The sequence below is a fragment of the Stegostoma tigrinum genome, chromosome 9, assembly GCF_030684315.1.
Source record: "Stegostoma tigrinum isolate sSteTig4 chromosome 9, sSteTig4.hap1, whole genome shotgun sequence".
NCBI lineage: Eukaryota > Metazoa > Chordata > Chondrichthyes > Orectolobiformes > Stegostomatidae > Stegostoma > Stegostoma tigrinum.
In genome coordinates this window covers 84,487,546-84,500,638 of record NC_081362.1, presented here as the reverse complement: position 1 = coordinate 84,500,638, position 13,093 = coordinate 84,487,546, and positions in this window count along the sequence as shown.

Sequence of the window (13,093 nt, the reverse complement as noted above, 5' to 3'; positions counted from 1 at the left end):
TGTAGGTGGGGAGTTAGGGAGGGGATGAGTTGGTCCAGGGAGGACGGACAGGTCAAGTGGCCGGGATGAGGCTAGTAGGTAGGAGATGGGGTTGGGGCTTGAGGTGGGAGGAGGGGATGGGTGGGAGGAACGACAGGTTAGGGAGTCGGGGACAAGCTGGGCTGGTGTTCATCGAGTTCTACACCTTGTTATCTCAGACTCTGTACCTGCCAGTTTTAAACAGAATAGAGGAATGAAGGGAAATTAGCATTAAATAGACCAATGAATGAAGTCAGGCCATAATATGAAAACATTGTCTATGGTTTCACATCTGAAATCAAAAGGTTTAATTTTGGGTGACCAATTGCGTTGACAGGTTGTGCAAACTTCATGAGCGCATCATCTTGCTGTGGAATTGGTTCAAGGCCCAACTTACTCTAGGTCTTCCTGAACTAATAGATGTTTTTAAATAGCATTGCTGTACTTAAACTGGATCAATACATGATAGAAAAAAGAAGGAAAAAGATATGTTGATAGTGAAGGTGCAGAAGGAGAAGAGGTGGCTTGTGTGGTGTATAAACAATGCTCTAGACCAGCTGGGCCAAATGGACCGTTTCCGTACTGTAAATTCTATTTAATCAAAACCACCAAAATTAGATCAACTAGTTATTCATTAGTGGTACTTTGTAACAATTATATTTCAAAAGCAATTTATTCATGTTAAATGCTTGGAACAATTTGAAGTGAGAAATTATATCTGTACTGAAATACTAATCATACCATCTCACATTCTTTCTAAAATCTTTGGAAGTTTTTGAAAAATATTAACCATTTTTGTCAAACATTGTAAGTGTTAAGATCTAAAACTAATGTATTTAATTGTATCATCACATGAGTCAAAAACATAGCTTCAAGTTATTTTTGATACAGTGATGTTGTAATATTTAAAACAAGTGTCCAAGGCCAAGATGGTTAATTCAACTACTAACATTGTGTGATTTTTTTTTCCCCCCAAATATATTTTTTAATTGTTAGATTTGTCTTTGAAATGTAACCATTACTTAAATTCTGACTGGTCCAAGTCTAAGTAAATTTATCACCCTATCTTTTTCAAATTAGTAATTCCATCTGGAGTCTTTGAAGAGAGTTCATGAGGTCAGACAATTTCCTTAGTTGGCAAGAAAATAAACACAAGCACTATGGAAGAAAGAAGGAACCAGCTAAGTTTAAGAACTACTTTGAAAGCATATGTTAGTGCTAATGCTATTATTTATTTGATTTATAGTTTAATAAATTGTTTTGCAATTAAAATCCAAAAGGTCTACCACACTGTTATTCTGCCACCTTTTAAAGGCAAGGATTCAAAGAAAGCACACTACAGAACCTGTAGCTAAGATAACATGAGATTGCATGTGTGTCAGTGTGTAGTCAATGCACACACATAGAGATCAAGAACGCAGAAAATGCAGTAGGGTTGTGTAGAGGATACGTTATTGGACAAACAGTCCAGAAAATGCAAATTCAAATTCCCATGAGACAGATTGAATTAATTTTATTATAAAAAACTAGTATCAGTAAAAGCTGCCGTGAATATGTTAAATCATCATATAAACCTGACTGATTCACGGATATTCCTTAAGGAACTTAAGCTATACTCACCTAGTGTGGACTGTACACAACTCCAGTCCCTTATCAATGTGGTTACCTCATAACAGCTCTATTAAGGCTTGGACGGCTGTCAAGTGCAAGTAACATTGGACAATAAAAAAATGATAAACAGAAAATGATGTAAATCAGAATGTTGGGCAGTAATTTGGAAAGAAAAACATGAACCATTTTTCACAAAACTGAGTTGTCAACTCTGATTGTCTTCAAACAATACTTTCCTTGTCCAATGACATAGTTATTACACTCAGATCACACATGCAGCCCCATAATATATTTTTTTCTATAATTCAGCATATATTGTTTTTTAATGGGCAATATATTCCAAATTAATTTTGTGTTACATATTACAGCGTATAGAGTCATGGAGCTCGGAAACAAACCCTTCAGCCCAACCAGTCCATGTTGATCATAGTCCCAAAGTAAACTTATCCCACCTGCCTATGCAAACATTTCTTATTTGTGTAATTATCGAAATGTCTTTTAAATGTTCTAATTGCACCCACATCCACCACTTCCTCTGGTAGTTCATTCCACGTGCTTTTTAAATCTTTTTCTCCTCACCTTAAAATGTGCCCCTAGTCTTGAAATCCCACACCCTAGAGAAAATACACCTGCCATTTACCTTATCTATACTCCTCATGATTTTATAAAGGTCATAAAATTTTCTATAATGTCAGTCTCCAGTCTCCTACGTTCCAGCGTAAAAAGGTCTTAGCCTATCCAGCCTCTCCTTATAACTTAAATCCTCCATTCTCAGCAACATCCTGGCAAATCTTTTCTGAACCTTCTCCAGATTAATAATATTTGAAATCACTTCATGACATATAGCAAGCTAGTGATTCAGGAATCATTGGAGTCAGAGAGGGTCCCGGAAGACTGGAAAATAGCTAATATAACACTCCTGTTCAAGAAGGTAGGAAGGCAGAAGCCAGGAAGATTGTAGGCTGAGAGATAATGGGAACTGCAGATGCTGGAGATTCCAAGATAATAAAATGTGAGGCTGGATGAACACAGCAGGCCAAGCAGCATCTCAGGAGCACAAAAGCTGACGTTTCGGGCCTAGACCCTTCATCAGAGAGAAACGTCAGCTTTTGTGCTCCTGAGATGCTGCTTGGCCTGCTGTGTTCATCCAGCCTCACATTTTATTAAGATTGTAGGCTGGTTAACTCTACCTTGGTCATTGGTAAGATTTTAGCATTCATTATTAAGGATGTGATTAAAGAGTATTTGGAAGTGCAGGAGAAAATAGGATGAAGTCAGCATAACTTCATTAAGAGAAGTCCATGCCTGATAAATCTTTAGAATTTTTGGAGAAGGTAACAAGCAAGGTAGACAAAGGAGAGCCAGTGAACATAATCCATTTGGATTTCCAGAAGGCCTTTGACAAGGCACTGCACAGGAAGTTGCTAAATAAGACAAGAGCCATGGCGTTAGGGACAAGGTACTGATATGAATATAGGATTGGGTGAATGACCGAAGGCACAGATTGGAGATAACGGGGTCTTTTCCAGGTTCACAGCCAGTGACAAAAGTAGAATTCAGCAGGGGCCCATGTTGGGAGCACAACTATTCCTGTTACACATTAACAGGTTTTCATTTGCGAGGATTTACCAAAGTATTTTGAAATGAATAATAAAAACATTTTGATAATGTAAATTTAGTTTACTTTAGATTGATGATTCAAATAAAAAATTATGATTTAATGATGGAAGATGAGGGTATTTCTCAGTCATTGCCACATTCATTATATATAAATGATTCCTAACAAATCAAGATTAAAAGGAATTCCTGTGTTAGAAGAAAATTCTCCTTTTGGATATTTAGTGGAAAACTTGAATAAATTTCTCACTGATGTTTTTGATGGTAGTGCCACAAACAGTTTAGGCTCTGAAATTCACAGTGTGCAAAATGGGGCAACATGGTGGCTCAGTGGTCAGCATTGCTACCTGACAGCACCAGAGACCTGGGTTTGATTCCACGCTTGAGTGACGCTGTGGAGTTTGCACATTCTCCGCAAGTCTGTGTGAGGAACCAGCTAATATTCATCCAGAATCATTTTTATCAATTAGTGTTATCATCTGTAGAAATCTCTTGACAGTAATGCATACCTTTTTTGTGCTCTACCTGTCAACTTGCTTTGAATTGGGAATGTTCACTTTTCCTTTGTGACTTCTTTTGTCTTACTATTTTCTCAAATGAGATATAGAATACCTCAACATCCATTCCGTCAAATTTTGATAAACTCTGTACTCTGATGAATTCCTAGTTTTCTTTTCTTTTTCCACATGAAGAGAAGGAAACAGAGAGAGAAAGACTAAGAGTTTTTCTGTCCGCAGGTTCTGGATGTGTTTCACACTGCTGCTCTGAGCACTTTCAGCTTTTTGACATCCTGCAGTTCAACCAGATGGCTTTTATCAGGCAGAATTTTCTTAGTTCAGAAGATTCTTGGTGCCACTAAGTTTTGAATTCTTCCTCCATTGCTTCCAAAGAGAAATTGCATTGCATAGCTCTACGATACACAATACTTGATTCCAAGTTGTACAACTTTACTGATATTCCAGTTAAAGCAGACCAATTTCCATTTTGGATTCTAGTCCCACTATTTAAACATGTTGTGGTCTACCACGGGTGAGGAACATTTGACCACCTTAGGAAGGTGTGGCAAACTGAGGAATGCTTTTGAATTTAAGTGGATAGCAAAGAAGATAGAAAGACTATCTATTCCTCCAATAGACAAACAAAAACCTCCAAAGATGGTAACTGCACACTGCTACCTGCAGTTTTAAAATCTTTGAGTGATGAAATGGGCTGCCAACTCCTGCCCATTGTGCATGCTGATAATTTAATGATGTAGATGACATAAAATTGAGGTCAATTAAGTTTCTAACAAAATAATTTACTTCTTAAGTACAAATTCAGTGATCGTGGGTACGTTGCTAAATTAATGAGCCCTGGGGTAGGTTTGTAGATGGTGGCCTATGTTGTGTGTCCCCCCTTGCCAAAAAAACACCTTACGGACCATGTAATGTCCAGCTCATGCTTTTATCGAGGAAGAAGCATTATCAGCAGCTTGGACATGAGAGAAATTTTCTAGCTATAGTTTAGTCCTACCTGTTAATGTTGAAACTGCTGACAAATTTTGGCAACTTTATTGAATCCTGAGATTCTGATTGCAATGTTACTGAGTTACAGGTTATGTACAAGGGGAAAAACAGGTTATTGCTGACACTCTATCAAGAATACCAGTCAACTCCTAGGTGAAGGAAGGTGAAAAATTGATTCACCCTGTTGAGGACTCTGCAGCCTTCACCACTCACTATTTGCTAGCCATAGTGAATATGAAACTGGAATTTTGTGAGGCTCAATTGCCTGATAAACAATGTACACAGATCCTTAGAAGAGGCAGTAGTTTGAACAATGCCATTACATTGGCATTATTAATGATGATCTTTTAGTCTATTATGAGAGGTTTGTAGTTCCATGAGCCATCTATTTGGACATCCTCCAAAAGATCCTCCAGTGACATCTGGGTATTTCCAAGTGTCAGGCCAGAGTACAGGAAGTTGTTGGCCAGTTATCGCATGTTCCCTTGAGCAATCATCTCCAACTGTTTCACGTACATCACTCACAGACAGGACCAGAAAGAATCTTTTTGCTCTTCTTCCATTAGACCATGGGAATGCTGTGGTATTGATCTATTTAATTAAAAGGGATGGCTTTTCTCCTCCCAGCTAACAAATATTTTTGATAGATTGGGTTCCAGAAGCTTAATTAACACATCACAGAAGATGTTATAACCTTTCCGAAGACTGTATCTTCTACGCATGGAATGCCAGACACACATGCTCTGTCAATGGGTTACAATTCATTGACACGTGTTTCTGGTCCTTTGCTGCTTCATATTGATTTGTCCATGTTACACGTTTGCCTAGCCAATGGTGACACTGAGAGACATATATACTATGAAACCAAACGAGATTAAATGAATATTTTCATTAAACTCTACTCAACCAGCACTCTGCTAACATGCCAGATTTTGATGTGCCACAGGCAGTGAATACAAATTCTCTCCCTTTCCCACGCATTAATGTCAAGCATCCTGGTGTAACATGAGAAAAGGAAGAATCCTATAGAGTAGACCAAGCTCTCTCATTCAACCAGAGACAAGAGAGAATGTATCATGAGAAGGAAACCAGTAGCAAGACCCAAGTATACCTTGATCCTCAGGCAGAAATTGTCACAAACAGCCACTAATGACAGTGAGATAGAATGAAGATCCTATTAGAAGGCGGTTGGCAAACACAGATCTGCGCCACCCTCAAAAAGAACGATGTACACATTCAGAGAGCTTGGTGAAACCACCACACAGACGTTTCCTTTAAAGCACGGAGACTTTGGGAGTGGGGAGGTGTTGCAATATTTGTAAATGATGTAAGTTATCTGTAAAAATGTAAATAGTCAATGGGGATGAAAACTTGGGGCATATACTTTACCAAGAATTCCATTTCCCTAAGTCACACTGACCTTTAATACCAGTCCAGGTCTTGTTCATGCAATCAGAATCAGCACTCACTCCTCGTGTAGAGTGGCAGCACAACCCCTGTCTTGATTCTTAGGTTACTACACCTTTAGTAATAGTTGCTGATCATGTGCATGAGGAATTAGATCAGAATGATGTCAGATCACATGGAACAGGGACTCAGTTGTACCGTTCCAGAGATGTCGACTCTTACTAGAACTTCATTATAATTTTACTTCATAAAACCTGTTAATATTCACTTGCCTGACTGCTGGTCTGGTATTACAATTTAGAAGGCCATTGAATAGCGAACTCTTAATAATGTATGCACATTTTCCCCTCTCACCCTCACCCACCCAAAACTGTGTTTACCACTCAGCCTGCACTCCCTCTCCGCTACCTACTTACTTGCTTGGGAAACCTCCCCACCTGTACTAACAGTAACAGCTATGTCACCAATTTTAATTGTCCATTTTATCTGTTTCTTTCTCATTTCCAGGGATAGAAACGCCCACAATAGGGTTGAAAGAGCCAGGACAGGTATTGTGCTGCCTGTCAATCTTCCTTATCCCTTATGAGGAGTGGATATTGAATCTGTGTGAGCAGGGCTTGGACTGGTACTAGAGGTCTGCCTGATTTACTGCGTTGGGATCCCCTGATCAAAGGTTATCCCCTTGACTGGACTGATTTTTGCTGACAACTATGGCAAGCTTCCTGGCTTTGTGTTGGTTCTAATAGCACAGTAGGACAGTAGTAATATGAGTCAGGTAACTCTGGCTAAGGGAGAAAAGTGAAAAAATGCAAGGTTAGAAAGGAATGCTATGAGTATGCAGGCAGATAAGCGTAATGACAGAGAGCAAAGAGCCCAGACTTGTAGCCTGGCCCAGTCCATTTGCTGTGTTTGGCCCTGAGTCACAGTGTGTCTTTGCAGCAGCATTACAATGATAGTTGCCAGTGCAGCCTTAGGTGAAGCACTGAGGTGAAGAAGTATCCTGTAAGTGGTTTGATGTGCCACTGGTTCATAGAGGCTGGCATATTTTGGGTGCCAGTGTCCATGGATGTGAGGTGCATGTGGTTGCTGTTGTGGAGCATGCTCTACACACTGGTATCCAGTGTCCAAATTGAGGTCTTTTAAATCAAACAGTGAGTTGAACCCACCAAGAACCCACTCTACTAGCATAGAGTCACAAAGTTATACAGCAAGAAAACAGATCCTTTGGTCCAACTCATCCACACCGACCAGATATCCTAAACTGATCTAGTTCCGTTTGCCAGCATTTGGCCCATATCCCTGTAAACCCTTATTCATCTACCCAATCCACATTCTTTTAAATGTTGTAATTGTACCAGCCTGCACCACTTCTTCGGGCAGTTTGTTCCATACATGCACCACCCTCCGTGTGACGAGTTGCCCGTTAGGTTCTTTGTAAATCTTTCTCCTCTCACCTTAAACCTATGCCCTCAAATTTTGGATTCTCAGAACCCTGGGAAAAAGACCTTGGTTATTCATCCTATGCATGCCCCTCATGATTTTATAAATCTCTGTAAGGTCACTCCTCAGATCAAGGGAACAAAGCTCTAGCTTATTCAGCTTCCCCTGAAAACTCAAACCTCCAATTCTGACATTCTCAACAGTTGGTTTATACTGCGCATTTGGTAAGATCACAACTGTGGTGAGCTATACTATTAAGAAGCCATTTAACAAGCTCTAAAGAGCATCAACTGGTAAATCATCAGTTCCTGGTGAAACCATCACTGAACTGCTTGAACAAAGCAAGGAAGTTGCAGCAAGATGACCTCAACATTAAGACGACCAACTCTCCCGATTCTAATACTCATCTTAACATAGCCCTCTTTACTCAAAGCCTGATATCAAATAGAAGCAGATGAACTATAGAGTTTACCATGTGTATAACTGTAATGTGTTTGTTCTTTTAGGATATATGCAATTAACTGTAATTATTTTAAGAGTGAAAGATGTTTTCATGGAATAATGTACTTGTACCACACATTATCAGTTTAATAATTACTTCAATTTCTATTTTTTACATCAATTTGCTAAATTATATTCTGATTTAATCTATTACCCTTTTTAAAAGCTAACAAGTTGTAAAACAACGAAATGCTTCAATTCCACCGAATACATTATTGGGAAAAATTGTTAGGAAAAAATGATTGAGATTGAGATAAAAAAAATTAGCAATCTGCAGAGCAATCTGCAGAGCACCCTGAGTGGGATTATAAACAACCCATGGTACCACTAACAGATAGAAAGAGGGATACAATCCTGTATCCAAATTTTAGGGAGTTACGTTGAAAGTCAGCAAGGACCTCAAATGTAGAAGTCTCTGGATTACTCCCAGTGCCATGTCCGTGAGCAACATTTAGAGGAAGCACTGAGGATGGCAAGGGCACAAAATGTACTCTGGGTGGGGGATTTCAATGTCCACCGCCAAGAGTGGCTCAGCAGCAGTACTACTGATCGAGCTGGTCAGGTCCTAAAGGATATACCTGCTACACTGGTTCTGTGGCATGTGGTGAGAGAATCAGCAAGAGAAAAGAAACATACTTGACCTCATGATAATAAAGTGTGGAGCTGGATGAACACAGCAGGCCAAGCAGCATCTCAGGAGCACAAAAGCTGACATTTCGGATCTAGACCCTTCATCAGAGAGGGGGATGGGGAGAGGGTTCCAGAAGCCTCTCCCCATCCCCCTCTTTGATGAAGGGTCTAGGCCCGAAACGTCAGCTTTTATGCTCCTGAGATGCTGCTTGGCCTGCTGTGTTCATCCAGCTCCACACTTTATTATTTTGGATTCTCCAGCATCTGCAGTTCCCATTATCTCTGATACTTGACCTCATCCTCACTAATCTGCCAGCTGCAGTTACATCTGTCCATGACAGTATTGGTAAGAGTGACCATTGCACAGTCCTTCTGGAGATGAAGTTCTGCCTTCACATTGAGAATAACTTTCATCATGTTGAGAGTAACTTCCATCATATGTGGCACTATCAGTGTGCTAAATGGGACAGACTTCACACCGATCTAGCAACTCAAGACTGGGCATCAAAAGCAGCAGAATTGTACTCCAGTACAATCTGTAACCTCATGGCCTGGCATATTCCCAAATGAACCATTTCCATCAGGCCAGGGGGTCAACCCTGTTTCAACGGAGAGTGCAGGAGGGCATGTCAGGAGCAGCTTCAGGTGTACCTGAAGATGAGGTATCAACCTGGTGAAGCCACCAAACAGAACTACTTGCACGTCAAACAGCGAAAGCAGCAAGTGATAAACAAAGCTAAGCGATTTCACAACCAACGATCAGATCTAAGCGTTGCAGTCCTGCTGCATCCAGTCGTGGATGTTGGTGGACAACTCAGTGGAGGAGGAGGCCCCACAAATATCTCCATGCTCAATGATGGAAGAGCCCAGCACATCATTGCAAAAGATGAGGTTGAAGCAATTGCAGCAATCTTCAGTCAGAAGTGCTGAGTGGATGATCCATCCTGGTCTCTTCCAATGGTCCCCAGCATTACAGATACCTGTCTTCGGCCAATTTGATTCACTCCACGTGATATCAGAAAATGGTTAGAGACACTGGACACTGCAAAGGCTACCAGACCTGGTAACATTCTGGCAATAGTACTGAAGACCAATGTTCCAGAATTTGCTGCTTCTCTAGCCAGTCTGTTCCAGTACAGTTACAACAGTGGTATCCACCCAACAATGTGCAAATTTGCCCAAGTATGTCCTGTACACAAAATGCAGGACAAATCTAACCCAGCTAATTACTGCTCCATCCGTCGACTCTCAATCCTCAGTGAAATGATGGAAGGTGTCAGCAACAGTGCTATCAAGCAGCACCTGCTCAGAAATCACCTGCTCAGTGACACACAGTTTGGGTTCCACCAGGGTCACTCAGCTCCTGACCTCATTACTGCCTTGGTTCAAACAGGGATGAAAGAGGTGAATTCCAGAGGTGAGGTGAGAGTGACAGCACTTGCTAACAAGGCTGCATTCAACCAAGTGTGGCATCAAGGAACCCTAGCAAAACTGGAATCAATGGATATCAGGGGGTAAACTCTCTGATGGTTGGAGTTATACTTGACACACAGGAAAATGTTCATGGTTTTTGGAGGTCAATCATCTCAGGTCCAGGACATCTCTGCAGGAGATCCTCAGGGTAGTGTCCTTGTTCCAAACATCTTCAGCTGCTTCATCAATGACCTTCCCTCTATCATAATATCAGAATTGGGTATGTTTGCTGATGATTACACAATGTTCAGCACCATTCATGACTTCTCAGATATTGAGTCCACATTCAAATGCAGCAAGATCTGGACAACATCCAGGCTTGGGCTGACAAGTCGCAAGTGACATTCGTGCCACACAAATGCCAGGCTATGACCATTACCAAGAAGAGACAATGTCACTACCATCCCTTAACATTCAATCGTGTTGCCATCACTGAATCCCCCCTATCAACATCCTGGCTGTTCTCATTGACCAGAAACTCAACTGGACTCACCACGTAAGCACAGTGGCTACAAGAGCAGGCCAGAAGCTAGGAATGCTGCAGCGGGTAACTCACCTCCTAACTCCTCAGACCCTGTCCACCATCTACAAGGCACAAGTCGGGAGTGTGATGGAATACTCCCCACTTGCTGCATGAGTGCAGCCCCAACAACACTCAAGAAGCTTGACACCATCCAGGACAAAGCAGCCCACTTGATTCGCACCACATCCACAAGCAGCCACTCCTTCCACCACCGATGCTAAGTAGCAGCAATGTATACTGTCTAGGAAGGTGTCAGCCCAAGCCTGGATAACTGTCCAGATCTTGTTGCATTTGAATGTGGACTGCTTCAGTATCTGAGGAGTCATGAATGGTGCTGAACATTGTGTAATCATCAGCAAACATCCCCACTTCTGATCTTATAATAGAGGGAAGGTCATTAATGAACAAAAAATTCACCAAAGATCCTCAGATAACAAACCCATGACGACTTCCATCTAGAAAGACAAGGGCATCAGACATATGGGAACACCACTACCTCCACGTTCCCCTCCAAGCCATTCACCATCCTGACTTGGAAACATATCGCTATTCCTTCACTGTCGCTGAGTCAAAATCCTGAAATTCCCTCCCTAATAGCATTGTGGGTCAACTCACAGCAGGTGGACTGCAGCTGTTCAAGAAGACAGCTCACCACTGCTTTCTCAAGGGTAACTAGGGATGGGTAAGAAATGCTGGCCAGCCGGTTACACACACATCCCACAAATGAATAGAGAAAAATAACAACTGGAAATATGGTGCTGAAGAAAGATTGCAGGATATTTTGCTAGTATTAACTCAGCAGGGGTGTCAGAACCAGGAGACAATATTGGAGAGAATACCAAACTGCACAGAATGTTGGGAGAGACAGATTAGATTAGATTCCCTACAGTGTGGAAACAGGCACTTCGGCCAAAAAGGTCCACACCGCCGCTTGAAGCATCCCACCCGGACCCATCCCCCTATTACCCACACACGCCTGAATACTACGGGCAGCCTCATCGGAGGCTCACTGATGATGTTACCTAGAATGGTGATGAAACGTCTGAAAACTAATCTTCCAGCTCAGTGAGCAAACTCACATCCAGAACTACGGGCAATTTAGCATGGCCAATCCACCTAGCTTGCACATCTTTGGACTGTGGGAGGAAACCAGAGCATCCGGAGGAAACCTACGCAGACATGGGGAGAACATGCAAACTCCACACAGACAGTCGCCCGAGGCTGGAATTGAACCTGGGTCCCTGGTGCTGTAAGGCTGCATTGTTAACCACTGAGCCACCGTGCCGCCCCAGATAACAGTACAGTAAGCTGGGGCTGGAGTATGGGAGAAATTAGTGACATCTAAATCAAGGTCACTGTGCATCTTATAAGGTGTATAACATGTATATCATTTTTAAACCCTCTCTGATGAAGGGTCTAGGCCCGAAACGTCAGCTTTTGTGCTCCTGAGATGCTGCTTGGCCTGCTGTGTTCATCCAGCTCCACACTTTATTATCACTTTTAAAGACTAGATTTTAAAATAGTAGCATATGGGTTTAAGAAATAACTAGATCAGATAGTCTCTCCAGAACTATTTCCAGTATGTGTCTGACATGAGCGGCCCCAGGACTGTTAATGAAAAGTTGTTTTACTGTGGTGGTTTATGATAGATGGGCTAAACATTGAAGAACATTAGCTTGCTGTGGTCCAGGATAATCAAGATTTGATTTTAGGTTGGTAAACCAAGAAATAAAAAAGTTTACAACAGTTCAAAGAAGACTCCACTTGGATCACAATATAGTTTATCTCTTAGAAAGGAGTGTAGAACATAAAAGCAAAGAGAACAGTAGTTGTAATAGGCCATCCAAGTCCTTTGAACATCCTCTGCTGTTCATTATGATCATCCAATTCAATAGCCTGTCCCACTTTTCCCCTTGAGATATTCCCCTAGGGCAACTAGGGATGGGTAAGAAGTGCTGGCCACCCAGCAACACCCACATCCCACAAATGAATAGGTAAAAATAATAACTGGCAATTTGGTGCTGAAGAAAGAATTTTATATTCTTGGGACATACTGTTGCCTGGCCGAATATGGGGGAAGATGGGATCTCTACAAGCTGGACAGGTTGAACTTGAATGGAATTGGATTGGACTTCCTTGTAGGAATCCGTCTGGTATACCTTTATTGCACTTCCTCCATCGCAAGAACATCCTTCCTCAGATAAGGAGAGTAAAACTGCACACAATATTCCAGGTATGGTCTCACCAAGAAAGTGGAAACTTACAGCTCAATTCCTCTCAGTATGAAGGCTACCATATCATTTGCCTTCATGACCGCCCGCTGCACCTGCAAGCTTACCTTCAGTGACTGGTGCATGAGGACATCCAG